The sequence below is a fragment of the Herpailurus yagouaroundi genome, unplaced genomic scaffold (assembly GCF_014898765.1).
Source record: "Herpailurus yagouaroundi ecotype Mexico unplaced genomic scaffold, PumYag 162, whole genome shotgun sequence".
NCBI classification, from domain to species: Eukaryota; Metazoa; Chordata; class Mammalia; order Carnivora; family Felidae; genus Herpailurus; species Herpailurus yagouaroundi.
Window position 1 is genome coordinate 7,357,748 of NW_024412403.1, and position 9,040 is coordinate 7,366,787.

The following is a 9,040-nucleotide window of genomic DNA, read 5'->3' on the forward strand; positions in this document are numbered from 1 at the left end:
CCCAGCTGCCTTGGGGAAGGTTGTGTGGGACTGGAAAAGTCAAATCGTGGGTGAGCAGAGGAAGAGACTGTGTTTAAATGGAGCTTTATGGCTTTTGGGGGAGGGTAGCATGTGGTGTATTTGCTCATGTTTTCTTTCTTTCTTTCTTTCTTTCTTTCTTTCTTTCTTCTTTCTTTCTTCTTTCTTTCTCGTCCCCTCTCCCAGTCCATTCCTAAGGTGGACGATTACATCTGCCCTGGAAGCAATGGTTTATGGGGTCAGGCTCCGGGATTAACAAACAGATTTGAATGCCAGCTCAGCTGCTTACCAGCTGGCTAACACTGGACACTTTGCTAAGTTTCAGATCCACCGTCTGTAAAATGGTGATATTTTGTAGGAGTGTTTTGATGATGCAGTTACTTGAAGTGTGTGTGGCCTAAGGCCTAAAATTAAGGCTTAATGTCATGTGCTGCCTTAAATCTGTTCAGGGGCGCCTGGGTGGCTCAATTGGTTAAAATGTCCAACTTTGGCTCAGGTCGTGATCTCACGGCTTGTGGATTCAAGCCTCGCATCGGGCTTGATCTCATGGCTTGTGGGTTCGAGCCCCGCGTCGGGCTCTGTGCTGACAGCTCGGAGCCTGGAGCCCGCTTCGGATTCTGTGTCTCCTTCTCTCTCTGCCCCTCCCCTGCTCACGGTCTGTCTCTGTCTGTCTCTCAAAAATAAAATAAACATTTAAAAAATCAGTTCAAATCAGGAGAGCCCCAAACGGCCCAATGCCTCATCATTCCTCCATTCTGTTCCTGCTGATAGGGTCGTCCTAAGCAGGTAATATTTCTTATCAAGTGGACCAGATGCAGTTTTTGCCTATCCATGAGTAGTAGGTTTCATTCAGTCGTCCACCAGCCCACCGAATTATTCAAGGAAGCCAATCACATCCTGGAGCCTTATCCACTGATGAAGGTGGGGTATAAAAGTCCCCGTTATTGTCAATTTCTTCCTTTAGGTCTGTTAATAGTTGCTTCCACGTAAGCCTCATGGTAACCACAAAGCCAAAATCTGTAGTAAATATACAGAACGTAGAGAGAAAGGAATATAAGAATACCATTAAAGAAAGTCATCAAACCACAAATGAAGAAAGCAAGAAAAAAAGGAACAGGGAGAAACTATTAAACACACACCCACACCCAGCCACCCACACACACACACACACACACACATACACACAAACACTCTTCTCTCTTGTCTTTTTAGTCTCTATTTCATTTTCTTCTGCTCTTATCATCGTTATTTACTTCCTTCTACTAACTTTGGGCTTCATTTATTCTTCTTTTTCTAGTTCCTTGAGGTGTAAAATTAGGTTGCTTATTTGAGACTTTTCTTGTTTCTATGAGCTTCCCTCTCAGAACTGCTTTTGCTGCATCTAACAAATTCTACTATGTTATGTTCCCATTTTCACTTGCGTGGAGGTATTTTTCGATTTCCTTTTTGAATTCTTCTTTGACCCTTTGTTGTTGGGTAGCATGTGGTTTCATCTCTACCTATTTGTGATTTTTCAAGTTTTCTTTGTGTAATTAATTTCTGGTTTCATATCGTTGTTGGCAGAAAAGATGTTTGATATGATTTCAATCCTCTTAAATTTATTAAGACTTACCTTGTGGCCCAACATCTGATCTATCCTGGAGTATGTCCTGTGTGCACTTGAGAAGGGTATGTATTCTGTTGCTTTGGGGTGGAACGTTCTGTATATATCTGTTAAGTCCATCTGGTCTAGTGTGCATTTAAGGCCATGTTTCCTTACTGCTTTTCTCTTTGGATGATGTCTACATTGATGTAAGTGGGGTATTAAAGTGCATAAATATTTATAAATGTTACACACTGGTGTTCGATTGACCCCTTTATCACTGTGTAACACCTAACCTTCGTCTCTTATTACAAGCTTTATTTTAAAATCTATGTAGTCTATTCAGCCTTCTTTTGGTTTCCATTTGCATGGAAAATCTTTTCCCATTCTTTCACTTTCAGACTGTGTGTCCTTTGGAGGAACATTCAGGACATTACGTTGACTGAAATAAGTTAGACAGGGAAACACAAAGACTGTACGATATCTCTCAGATGTAGAACTTTTCAAAACAAACCAAATCAAAACAAATAACAAACTCATAGATATAGAGAACAGATTGGTGGTTTCCAGAGGCAGAAACAGAGTATAGAGTGTGAGAAACAGGTGAAGAAATTAAAAAAGTATAAAACAAAACAAAACTCAGTTGATTGAAAACAGACATAGACATTTTAAATCATATTCAAAATACTGGCTTTACACACATACACATTTACATAATGAAAAAAGGAAAAGAAATTATAAGCAAGCAAACAAACAAATAAAACAAAATCTTCCCTCAACAACCTGTCCAATTCTCACCTGTTCAGCTTTCTCCGGTCTTCTTTATAGCATTAACCTCTTGAAAGTATCTACATTCATTGGTTTCATTTCCTAATCTTAACTTTCTATTCAACCCACCCCACCCATTATTTACTTTATCAAAACCGTTCTCCGGGGATCATCAGTGAGTTCCAAGAGAGTGAAGTCAATGGAAACTGTTTGACCCTCATTTTCTTGGCTTTTCAGTGGCATTTGAGACTGTTGACAGTGACCTTGGCTTCTGTGACACCACACTCTGTTTTTTTCTCCTCTTGATATTCAAACAAACAAACAAACAAACAAACAAACAAACAGTGTCTTTTTCAAGCTAAAATAAAACTGTAACTCTAATCGGGATGTCTTACTTCATCAGTTTGGTGTCTCACACTCTAGCCACGAGGGCTACCCGTGCCCAGATGAGAAAGTTCATTTTTCCCTGGCTCTTTATCTGTCTGTTTCTAGAAGGAGGGCACCAAACTCCACTCTTATCCCTTGAGGCTGAAGGACTTCACAACCTCACTAATGGCAGCTCAGAAGGAGTGCTGAAATGGTCCCAGAGCCTGACGTTAGTGCCTAATCTGGCAGGGGGCAGGGGGGATCTAAAGAGATAGCCCTTTCTTGTGGCTACCAGTAGCTCCCAGGGCCTGGCAGACTAATGGAGCATAGCCAGCTTGACCACACTCACCAGCTGTCTCCAGTGGTTGCTTTCTATGGCTGCCGAAGCAGAGTATGGTATCTGGCTGCTGAAACGCCATCAGCCTGAGAAGGTGTGGCTTGACTGTGCCTTCATCTCTGGCCTTTGCCCCAACTTTGGGTGCAGATCCCACAGTGGGCTCAGCCAAGGACGGGCCACAACAGAAGTGGATTAAATCCCAATGTGATCCCTATGTAGGCACTCACCACCCTTTCCCCAGCGTGCAAGCCTGCAACCAGTTTGCCCAGGATGATGAAGTGTCTGACACCAGCAACCTAACAGACGTAGAACATTCTCTTCCAGGATGAGTGCTGTGCCATTCAATGAACAAAAGAATATTCAGCAAAGTGCTCATTACGTAAGGCATACTTCCATAGACCCTGTGGATATAGGAGGAAAGGTAGAAGATGGAGCTAGTATTTCCAGTGTTGGTGCTATTTCCTGCCATTTGGCTTAAGCCAAGGCCAGCTTCACCTGCCCGCCATGTTTTGTGCAGAAGGAAGACTTTCCTCCTATTCTATCTATCCTATTCTCTTCCTCCCATGCAGACTCCCGGAGTTTGGACCAGCAAGCGGCAGGCTGTACCACACCAGGCAAACCGGGAAGGTTGGCGGTGGTAGTTATGTCAGAGGGATGCTGCCCCTCTACCTGCCTACACGGCCAGAGCCCCTGCTTTGTGAGAATCATGCCAAAGGCAGCTTGTAATTCACAAGAGCCAATGACCAGCAAGGCCTCTATGCCCACCTTGGCGTCTCAGTAGGCAGCTTCAGGTGAGGGCCCGGTCTACTTAGTTTGACTAGAATGGCTTCAGCTCCCTTGCTTTGCTCACGAGACCAGGAAATACAGCAAGGAAGAAGTCGTCACACCATCACGCGCCATGAGCCTGATCTGTGATGGCTCATTGAAGCCCTTCCCCTGCAACCTTATGTAAAACCCATGGCTCCATCCCCATTGGCTTTGTTCGCAAGTGACGGGGTGTGTGTGGTCTAAAATATGTTCACCAATTCTTTGACACTCTTCTGAAAATGCCACGCTTATTACCCTCTTCTTGAGTGTGGCCTGGACTTGGTGACTCACTGCTTGTGAGCGGGGAAACGAAGCACAAGTGACAGAGGGCCACGTCAGAGGCAGAGCAAGTGAAGGCATCGTGGCTTCTTGCTTGCTTTCCCTCTTGGATCACTCCCCCAGCCTCCGTGCCATGCGGGTCACTCTGCAGAGGCCCGCGTGGTGAGCGAGTGAGAACTGCAGCCAATAACCGGTGAAAACTGGAGTGCTCCCATCAACGGCATCTTCTCCAGGCCCAAATGAGCCTTCGCGTGATTGCCATTTCTGCCACTACCTTGCCCCCCAACCGCATGAGACCCTTGGAGTCAGAACCACAGAACTAAGCCACTCCCGCATTCCTGACTGTCAAACACGTTGAGGTCATAAACTCCTGTTGCTATAAACCTCCCCCTCTCAAGGTGATTTGTTATGCGACACGAGATAACTAATCGAAGGCACCAGTGCATTTTCGAAAACTTCTGAGACTCTGGCGTGACATCACCAGTTTTATTAACATCAGGGCATCGTAATGACGCATCTTAAGTCAGAAACTCAAAGGTTACAGCTTGTGTCAGGGTAGCTAACACCAGCCACCATGACAAACAAGCTTCTCCCACCCACAAATCCCAGTGACTTCTCAGAATCAAGGCTTCGTCCTCCTTTGCAAGAAGTCCAGTGTGCCTAAGCCATCTGCGGTCCCAGATCCCTGAGCAAAGAGAAGGAAGGGACAGACGAATTAACGACCTTGGTCAGAAAAGGACACACATCATTCATAATGGTACTCTGTTGGCCAGAACCAGTCACGTGTCCTCAACTCCGCTATAAAGGAGACTGAGCCATGTTGGGGAGTCCAAGGACGTTGACGACTGCTGTTGTCACTGCCGCGTGGCCCTGTTGGGGTCTTCTAATTTCAAAGCCGGAACAAATACAGTTTTAAAGAGGTATGTAATCTGTTTTTGGTCTTCAGACCCCAGCTTGGATACTGAAACGGGGACGTGGTAACCAGAAGAAACCTTGTTCTCTGATTCTCTGGATTTTGTCAGTTACTTTTATTGTTTCCTGTATAAAGTCCCCGCCACAAATTGGCATCCCCCAGGCACCTGAGACCAACTCTATCAGGTACCCAAGGAATCTGCTGTTTCCTTCCTTTCTTTTGCTGGGCGGCGTCCGGGACTTCATGATCGGCCCCGTGCCACTATAAACAGAGGTGGGCCCATTAGGGTTTGGTGAGTTACTGTGCTTCCAACAGAAGGCAGGCAGGCTGTTCCATAAGAAGGGAGACAATTGCCTCTCTCCCCTTTGTGTCTTACTCGGTCTCCTGGAACCTCAAGCTGAGCTTCAGGCGAAAAGAGCTCTCTAGGACTCGCCTGTGAGTCTTTGGTTGGAGCCACATCTCTGAAAAAAAGGGGGCGCTGCATTCCTCCTTCTCTACGCCTACCTCCTGAGACACAGTTCTCTCACCACCTCTGGTCATCCATCCGCCCCAAAGCAGCCCATAAGCAGCCCCTTTATCCCATGTCTTATAAAACAAAGAGCTTCCTGGAGAATGGTGGAGATCCATGCGGATGGGTGACGTTAGGATGCCATAGTTCTGCTCCGTTCTATTACGGCTGCGAGGGATATGCAGCCTGACAGCTGAAATCCAACACCACACTTTCCGGCCTCCCCAGAGCTTATCCTTATTGAACTTACCCACCTTCCCCTGCACTTTCCAAGGCAGTTTGGATACACTCCTTTAGCGCGTTATGACCGTGTACCGAATAGGCGTGTGATTCTGGGTCCTAGAACGGCCCGGAAGTGTGAACTTTAACCCGAACCCACATTTCCTGGCATAGCGTTTTCCCAAACTTCTCCACTGTTTCCTTTTCCTACGGAAGGTGTTTGAAAATAAAAGCTACAACGTATTTCTCAGGCTTCCGAGAAATCTTATTGAACATCTTGATGAGTGCAGTGTGAAGAAGTTGAAACATACAGATCAGATCCTCTTTAAAATACGAGAAGATGGGGCGCCTGGGTGGCGCAGTCGGTGAAGCGTCCGACTTCAGCCAGGTCACGATCTCGCGGTCCGTGAGTTCGAGCCCCGCGTCAGGCTCTGGGCTGATGGCTCGGAGCCTGGAGCCTGTTTCCGATTCTGTGTCTCCCTCTCTCTCTGCCCCTCCCTCGTTCATGCTCTGTCTCTCTCTGTCCCAAAAATAAATAAACGTTGAAAAAAAAATTTAAAAAAATAAATAAATAAAATACGAGAAGGCTCACTCAGATGAGGAGAAACAGGCTGTGCAGAACCACGGGTTTGGTTTTTCTGAACCCAAAGCACTTGAGCAAAATAGTTTGAGACATTCAGTAATTCCAAACTGTGGCTGGGCTCACCCATCCCTAATTTCAAGGGAAATTAAATCCGTGTGTTTCGCGTTCATTTACACTCAGCTCACCAAAATAACTGTTCTGTAAGAGCGACGAGACTACCAGGAAGCTGCCCAGGCTGTTTTTAAGCCGCGTCCTCAGCTGGGAGGTGGGCCTGGCCAACGTCCCCTTGGATCAGCTTCTCTGGCGGCTGATGTTCCGCTCTGTGGAACCCACAAAATCCTGACACGCTCGAAACTCTCTGAGGTAGACTTCTAGATCCCTGAGGGCTTGGAGAGGTCAGTAGTCCGGGTCCCTTCCTCAGGGAAGATCTACAGTTTGGAGTAACTTGCTAATCCGTTCTTATCATCAACAGCCTCGCCCTTCAGGAAACTCCTCCTTCCGGCTGCCCTGAAAGGCTCCCGTGCTGTCCTAGACACGGTCAATGCATCACACAGATGTCCTTGGACACCGTGCTCAGCTCCCAACTTCCGCAAGCTTTGCTGCTAGATGAGCTAGAGGCTCACCCCGGAACCTGGAACCCTCTTACCCTCAGTCCAGGAGAGAAAACCGCGTATTGTATGGAATAGTTACGTTACTTAAGACAGGTTTCTTTGGTGATGGATCTGGGTGGACACAGAATAACACAACAGAGAGGCATATGAAAGTAAACGGGATTGATTATACTTGCAGGTCCTGGAGGAGGGAGGCCTGGCGTGGCTCAGCACGCAGCAGCCACCTGGGCGGAACACCCAGGGGGTGGGCTCCACCAGGCGGGCAGGGAGCCAAGAGGGGGTGACACCACAGGCAAGTGCCTTTAGTGAAGTCGGGCAGAGTAGACCAGCAAAAAGCATGCGGGGATTTTACTGGTGCATTTGAATGTCACTAGGTCATGGTCCAAGAGGGCAAGGAGGGGAACTTGTGGCAGGGGCCAGCCTTATCACCCCGCTGCACCTGGTTGTTGGGGTGGGGTGCTTGCAGCCTACTTGTGGGGATATTGAGACAACAGGAAAATAGGAGGTTTTCAACATTTACAATCATGAGACTTCTCGGAGGATGGGTAATGAGCCCAGGGTGTCAGCTCCCGCCCTAGAAACTGACTGGATGTAACTGTTTGAGGGGTCACCGGGAAGAAATTCCAGAGGTTTCCCTGCCTTCTATCTCACTTAGGAGCTCCATTACAGCAGGGAGATCTGATCAACACTCCATTCCCTTGATAGCAGGGATCAAAAGGGTAGCCCAAGTCCCCAGAGGCTCATATCATGGCCCTCCCACAGGCTGGGCTCTGTTACGAGGAGACACTAGGGAAAAGGGTGGCACAAATTCTGCTCTGACACAACACCAAAACCAGGAGAACGGAAGGAGTGTAAGGAATGCGGTTGGCATCCTCAGCAAACTGTTCAACAAGCAGACTGCCAATGGATGCCATAACTCTGGGAGAATGTGGCAAGATTGCCGCCATCTTGTGGATAAAGCCCGACACACGGCAAGTGCTCAATAAATATTTGATGTTGAAACAATAACGCTCTCCGTAAAGAATGACAAAGTGGGAAGGTTCTTCACACAAGTCAGCAGCTCTGACTTTCTTTCAGGCCAGAACCTGTCACACTTGGGAGATGATCATTCTTCTGAGACGACACAGAGCACAATGTCACGGGGGCGATGACTAGGGCTGAGTCTGCCTCTTCTGGGCATCGGCTAATGATCTTGGGCAAGTCCTTTAGACTCTCTGTGCTTTGGTTCTGACGTTTCCTGTTATAGGATAATAATAGTACCTGCCTTGGCATTGAGGATTAAACGGGTAAATTCCTGTACAGCTCTGAGAACAGTATCCAACACTTAAGATGTGCTTCGTAAATGCCAGATGGGATTGTTATTGCCATTAGAGTCTCACAGGTTGATAAGACTGTATAGGAGAAGTTGTGGGACATACCACAGCCCTCTAAGAATGGGAGAGGTGATGTTAATCACACACGCCAGGAGGCTATAAAATTCTCCTCTGCTACATCTTCTCTAGATTAAGTCCCGTGGTCCCAGGCTCCCTAAGTGTGGAACTTGGACTAGCAGCTTGGGCATCTGCCGGGAGCTTGTGACAAACGCAGAATCTTGGCACCCATCCCAAGTCTAGGAACCAGAACTTTCATTTTAACTAGCTCCCTAGTGGTTAGCATAAACACCAATTCTTTAATCTGATTTATTGTGGTAAAATTAAGATACAATAACTGCATTCATTTAAATTGTTCTGGGTGTGTGTGTGTGTGTGTGTGTGCGCGTGTGCGTTTAGCTTGTTGAGGTATAATTGATGTACAAAAACAGAACCTATGACATGCGTACATCTTTGTGAGTTTGGACATGTGCACATACCCATGATTCCATCACCACAACCAAAGTTCTAAACATATGCATTATTTCAAAAAGTTTCCCGATGTTCTATTTCATGGAGTTTTCTTTTTTTGTAAGATCACTTAACATGAGATCTAAACTCTTAACATATTGTAGATGTTAAATGTTATGATGGTGTACTGTTAGTTACATATACTAGGTCATACGGCAGATCTCTAGGA